This window comes from Triturus cristatus, chromosome 8, assembly GCF_964204655.1.
Source record: "Triturus cristatus chromosome 8, aTriCri1.1, whole genome shotgun sequence".
Taxonomy (NCBI): domain Eukaryota; kingdom Metazoa; phylum Chordata; class Amphibia; order Caudata; family Salamandridae; genus Triturus; species Triturus cristatus.
In genome coordinates, this window is record NC_140591.1 from 1,663,735,278 (window position 1) to 1,663,742,185 (window position 6,908).

Here is a 6,908-nt window from a genome sequence, read left to right on the forward strand (position 1 = left end):
GAGTTCACCGCCCTTCCTTATTCCCTTCCCTCTCTGCAAGGGTCTGCGATTCCACTGTGTAGCAGGTCCCCATCCCACTCCATGGGGTCCCAGTCCCGGCACCCCTACTTCTCCAGCCCTGCCGCTGGCTTCAGGCCGGCACCCACCATGTGCTAAGCCATAAGGGCGTCCCCATGGAAGTCGCGCCCCTGAGCTGCCCGTGCTCCCCGGATGCCACCCCCTGCTGCCTCCTCTGCCTCCCCCAGTGAGGCGGAAGGCGCAGCTGCTCGTCGCCATGCTCTTTCTATGCCTCTACCTCTTGTACGCACGCTCCTGCACCTACCTGCACCCGGGGGTGCTGCTGCAAGGGCCCGAGGACTCGAAGGGTTGGGCAGGGCTGCTCGCCTGGTTTCTGCTGCTGCGACCTCTGCTGGAGGTACCTCAGGCTCGGACCCCATCTCCGGAGCCCCCTGACGGGCCGGACTACCCCGAGCCCCGGGAACCCGGGCCCCTCTCCAGCTTCTACAATGGGGCAGGCAGCCCGAAGCTCCCCAGGCCCTCATCATTGGCGTGAAGAAGGAGGGAACCCACGCACTACTGGAGTTCCTTCGAGTGCACCCTGACATCCGAGACGTGGGGGTCAAGCCCCACTTCTTTGACAGGAACTACGACAAAGGATTCATCTGGTACAGGTGAGTTCAGGTCCAGGCACCGAATGGGTGAATGGTTATCTGAATGACTGTTCAAACTTATAGTGCGCTTGCCACAAATCTTACCATCTCTAAATGCTACAATCGTTGTCTGCTGGGAGTGAGTTGTTACTTTTCCATGAATCAAAAGCAAATATGAATAAATATTGGCACTCCCCACGTGGCCACACACCTCTAGGTTCTTCAAGCAATGGACTTCAGTGGATACCTTAAGAACGAATTGGTGAATGAATACTGACCTTTCTAGAGCAGTCCTCTGGGGCATTTGCACAATAGGCACTACACTTTAAGGGCTTCAGCGGGTATTGATGTGCTAGGGAGAAAGGTACAGGATGCCCTGTTTTATAGGGCTACCGGAAAACATCATGCCAGAATTGAGAAATTCATGGTACCAAACCTTCAGTGTGCAGATTGCTGCATCATGGGAGAATAACAATAATATTTATGTTGCACTTGTGCAAGTAACTGTTTGCTAAGCCCCCTAAGCCGTGAAATACAAACCAGAGTCCTGCATACATTTTGTTTATGTAATCACTAATCCTTTAATTTTCTTCGAAATAGGCTGCATCCATATGCGTTTTTCTGATCTGCTTTTTGTAATGTTTGTTGCAGCGTTTTGTTGACAGGACTTGTGCCCTGACTAGTTTACCGCCCGTGTTGTAGCACCGACCCCGGTTGATGTGGCTTTCGGCGCAGATGTCCCCAGCGCTTCTTTCAGCTGCGACGCCATGTCCGAGGGGCGCTTTAGCTCAGAGGGCTGACGAATCCCCATTTCATTCATTGAAATCTTTAACTACGCCGCTGTTGTCTTCCTCCATATTTGTTAGTTATAAAAATTAGTTTTAATATTAATAAGCATTAAAAATGCAATAGGTCTCGCCTTTCAATAAGTTAAAGCCATTTGCTTTGCTATACAATACCATTAGCAAAGCAAATGGGTTTAACTTAATAATAGGCGCGACCTATTGCATTTTCAATGCTTGTTTTTGCGTGCATATCACAGATTTTTCTTGGGTATCGAATCAGGAATATGGTTCTAGTACAGCAAAAACCCTGCAATATGCTTCTCTCATGTTAAGAGATTTGTAAAGCGAATGGCTGTCTCAGCACAGGGACGTCCCAGCAATGTCCCATTATAATGTGTGCGCATCACAGAAATTCCCTGGGTATATAATGGTGGAACACAGACATACCACAGATTAGTGGTGAAAACAGTAGGGAGCGCTAGAGAACTTTGAAAGAAAGAGGATTCTTGCTTGAAACGGACACTGCTCCCTTAAAACTATTAACCAGAAAATGTCAAACAAGTATCCCAGGGAGACTCGTACACTGTAAGACGCGCCCCAGTAAGGCACGCGCTCTAGATACAAGTATGGGCATAGCCAATAGGTCTCGCCTTTGAGACCTTGTAAGTGTTTAACCATGCAACAGTTAATATTGTTGTAGTAAGGAAATTGTGCTGCTTAACTTAATACTTATAAGGTCCCAAAGGCGAGACCTATTGGCTATACCAATGCTTGTTTTTGTTTCGTCTAACTTTCTTATTATCGTATATACGAAAATTGATAACCACATAAATGTAATCGCAGAAAATCACAATCCATAACAGATGTGTGGTAAAGTTATCAAAATAATGAATGCATATCGTTTGTCATATCTCATAATTGTGTATATGAATGACACATACATTTAACTTGCACTGGAAACACAGCGAATGAAAGGAGGTGGGGTACATACAGTGTGTTTGGCTCCAAGAGGCAGCATACAAAGACATACTAAGGCACAGAGTTGAATTGTATTGTCAGAGTTGTTGCAGTCTGGCGGAGCGGTAGAGATCTGAAAGGAGGACCACTGGAGCCGCTCTAGAGTGGCAAGGGGCAGCGAGGAGCTGCACTGAAGGGCACTGGCGAAACTGTGTGCGAATCTTACTATCATAATTGCAAGGAATGCTATAGCAGAGGTGCACTGGCATGGTTGGCTTAATCAGGATTGTTGGACCCGGCCCCGTAGCATGGCCCTATGTGCCCCCGCACCACCTAACCTGGTACCTGCAGCCCCAAGCACACGGCCTAGCCGATCCTTCCCACCAGAACACACGCACCCGACCCGGACATCCTCGTCCATGGCCTCGCTCCTTTCGGCCACCCCGGGCCCGCGTGCCCACTTCATGCACCAAGATGGCCGCCCGGCCCCAGCGCGACCCGGGCCTAGAGGCGCCACTCCGGCTGGAGGACATCACATTTGCCAGGGGATGAGAGAGGGAGGAGCAGTTGCTATCGCACCTCTGAACTCCCCTGGGACGATGGGTTTCGATCGGCCCTCCGGCCTCCCTGAGGGCTGGCTCCATGCCTGCTGGGTGTCTGGGACTCCTCCCGACCCGGCCCTGAAAGGATCAAAAGACAATGGCAGGAAACCCCGACAAGCGACCCCCAGGCGACAAGACCCCTGCCTGCACAGACTCCGGACATCAAAGAGGGGTCGACCTATAACAAGGGGTGCTCTGGGTCTGTCCGGCAGATTCGACGCTGGAACAACGAGAGCCCTGCTGACGCGGTCGCGGCTCCTGGAACTTAGAACCTCCGAACTTGTATCTGAGCCCTGCTGAGTGACTCGCGGCTCCCTGTAGATCGTAAGACCTCCGAACTTGTACCTGAGCCCTGCTGAGTGACTCGCGGCTCCCTGAAGATCGTAAGACCTCCGAACTTGTACCTGAGCCCTGCTGAGTGACTCGCGGCTCCCTGAAGATCGTAAGACCTCCGAACTTGTACCTGAGCCCTGCTGAGTGACTCGCGGCTCCCTGAAGATCGTAAGACCTCCGAACTTGTACCTGAGCCCTGCTGAGTGACTCGCGGCTCCCCCAGACTCTCACGGTCCCGCCGGACCCCAGCTACAACAAGCGTATCCCCCAGCTCGAGGATTGTGAGCTGTGCGCCGGGTACGTCCCTGCCTTGGACCTTTGCCAGAGACTGTCCCGCTACCCCCTATCCCTTCCGAGACTCATTGAGCCTGCGCTCTCCTTGTACATATTTGCAGTGCTAAATCTGATTGATAAAGATTGATTTCTAAGAACGTACGGTGTGGTGTCTCTGTGTCGTGTGGGGCCAGAGGTACGATCCTAGATACGAGATTCCTCCCCCTGAGGAGTATCCCGCCAGTGCCCGGCTACGATACTTCGAGGGTGGGTCTCAGGGTAGTCAGGACCCCTTTCCGGGCTCCTCTGAGGTCGCCGTCTAACATTGGTGGCAAGCGACGGGATTCGGGCCCATCACCTAGAGATCGTACCGTGAATGACGGACGCACTACCGACAGAGATGGCAGAAGGAAGCGCCATGAGCCCCGCAGAAACCAACGCCAACAGGGTGTTCCAGGTGGAACAACTGGAAGAATACACGCACAAAGAACTAAAGCAATTCTGCAAAGAACTTAAAATCGCTACCACCGGTCTCAACACCAAAGAAGATTTGCAGAAAGCACTGAAAGCTTGGGTGGATGCCGGGGCCTCCCGCCCAGAAGGCACGGGGGAGCGCCCCGACGAAGCCGAACCCCCCCAAGGCGAAAGTAGCAGCAATCAGGTGCGAGGCCTATCCCCGGAAGAACTCGCGGACAGAGAGAGAAGTCGCAATCACGAACTCGAGTTAGTCAAACTCAAAATCGAAGGCGAATTGAAGTTAGCGGAAAAAAAGCTAGCAGTAGAGCAAATGCGTGTACAAGGCGAACTGGAAGAGAAGAAGCTCCAACGGGAGCACGAAGGAAGGAAGCTCCAACTAGAGCACGAACTCAGCTTGAAGGAAATCGAGCTCAAGGCCAGAAACGAGGAAGGGAGGCCCCCGGGAAACCGAGAGGCGGCCTCCCCAGCGGAGCAGAAGGTCCACATCCCCAAGGACGTGGTCAAAGAATATTATAAAAACGATGACATTCAACAATGGTTCCGGGCCTACGAGGTCGCCATGACCTCCCATCGGGTCCCGCAGAAGGACTGGGGGGCAGGGTTGTGGGGACGGTTTTTGAGCGAAGGAAGAGACACCCTGCTCGACCTACCCATCTCCCTGCAGACCTCCTACAGCCACATGAAAGAGGCTCTACTCACCAGGTACGGCCTCACCCCCGAGATGTACTGTCAGCGATTCCGGGACTGCAGGAAGATCCCGGGCACCACCTGGGTGGAGTATGTAAACTTTTTCAGCCGGGCCTTCGAAGGGTGGATCAAGGGCAGCAAAGTCACCACCCTTGCGGAACTCACCGACCTCATGTTGTGGGAACACCTGGCTGCGAACTGCTTTGTGGAACTACGCCAGCATCTGCTCGACAGCAAACTCACCGATCCCAGGAAGCTGGCTGTGGAAGCAGACCGCTGGACCAACACCCTGGTCCCCCGGGGCATGGTAGGAGAATACCCCCGAGCCAGTCAGGGACCACCCCGCCAGAGAGGAGGAGGGAACCAGGGAGGGCAGAGAGAGTCCCAGCCTAGCCCCCCAAAGACCCAACCTCCACCTTTCCCAGCGCCCCCCCCACCAGTAACCGGACCCCCTGGGAGACGGGGACACCGGGTAACCGTCACTTGTTTCCGTTGCCAGAAGCCCGGGCACTACGCCAATGACCCGGAGTGCCCCATGGCCACCCAAGTCACCCCTGCGAGACAGATAGCCAACGTAGCCCTGGGGGAGGAGGTTGAGGAAACCGGGGAGTGGGAACCCGCAGCTATGGCCCTAGTATCCCTGGGAGATAGAGAGATGGTCCCTGGTAGCCTCCTGCCCTCCAACACGAAGAAATACGGGCAGCTCGTCAAGATCAATGGCCAACAAATAGAGGCCCTGCGGGACACCGGGGCCAGCATCACCGGTGTCCTCAGGCACTTAGTCCCCGAGGAGCAGATCCTCCCCAACGTCTTTTGCCCGGTAATTTCCGCAGATAATAGAGAGAGTATGTGTCAGGTAGCCCTGGTGCCGTTTGAGTGGGGAGGGGTGATAGGTAAACTAAGGGTTGCCGTAAGAACCTCCCAGCCGGTCGACTGCCTCTTAGGGAACGACCTGGAGAGTTCTCCCTGGAAGCACGTCGAGCGCAAGGCCCACCTAGGAATGATGGGACTCCCCGAGTGGGTGTGCGCCACCACCCGATCTATGTCAGCCCGACTCACCCCCCTGGGAGAAGTCGAAGACACCCCGACCAAAGAAGTCAGAACAGTCCCCGCCGAGGGTCCTCCCGTCCCCCCATCAGAAGGGTCAGTCGCCAGCGACGAACCCTCACCGTCCGACACCGCCCCGGTCCCCGAGTTAGGCGATCTACCCGAATTGGCCCAATGGCGCCACGAGGGCGGGCCCACCCGGGAAGAATTTTGCCGGGAGCAAGCCACTTGTCCTTCCCTGGTCGGACTGCGGCGCCAGGCCGAGGGTCAAGCCGCAGACGACCAAACCGGAACACACCGAGTTTATTGGGAGAATAACATTTTGTACAGTGAGCAGAAGTCGGTGGAGCTGGGATCCGGCCGGGTGCTGGTGGTACCCCTACGCTTCCGAGACTTCCTCCTGGGCTTAGCCCACGACGTCCCCCTCGCCGGCCACCTGGGTCAGGACAAGACCTACAGCCGTCTCGTGACCCACTTTTACTGGCCTAGAATGAGAGCAGCTGTAGAAGCCCACTGCAAGTCCTGTCCCACGTGCCAAGCTAGTGGGAAGAGTGGGGGGAAGCGCAAGGCTCCCCTCCAACCCTTCCCGGTCGTCAGTATCCCATTCGAACGAGTCGGGATCAACATCGTGGGGCCACTGGACCCCCCCACCTCCCAAGGTCACCGTTTCATCCTGGTCCTAGTGGATCACGCCACCCGCTATCCTGAGGCTATCCCCCTACGCACCGTCACGGCCCCCGTGGTGGGCCGGGCCCTGATGGGGATCTTTTCCCGGGTGGGTTTTCCCCGCGAGGTCGTAAGCGATCGCGGCACTAATTTTATCTCGAAGTACATGACGTCCCTGTGGCAACAATGTGGAGTGTCCTATAAGTTCACCACCCCGTACCATCCCCAAGGGAACGGCCTAGTAGAGAGGTTTAACAGGACTCTGAAAGGGATGATCACCGGCCTAGAAGAGCCCCTCTGGCGTAAGTGGGACGTCCTGCTCCCCTGCCTCTTGTTCGCTTACCGGGAAGTCCCCCAGAAGTCCCTAGGGTTCAGCCCGTTTGAGTTACTCTATGGACACCCCGTCCGAGGTCCCCTCAGTTTGGTTAAGG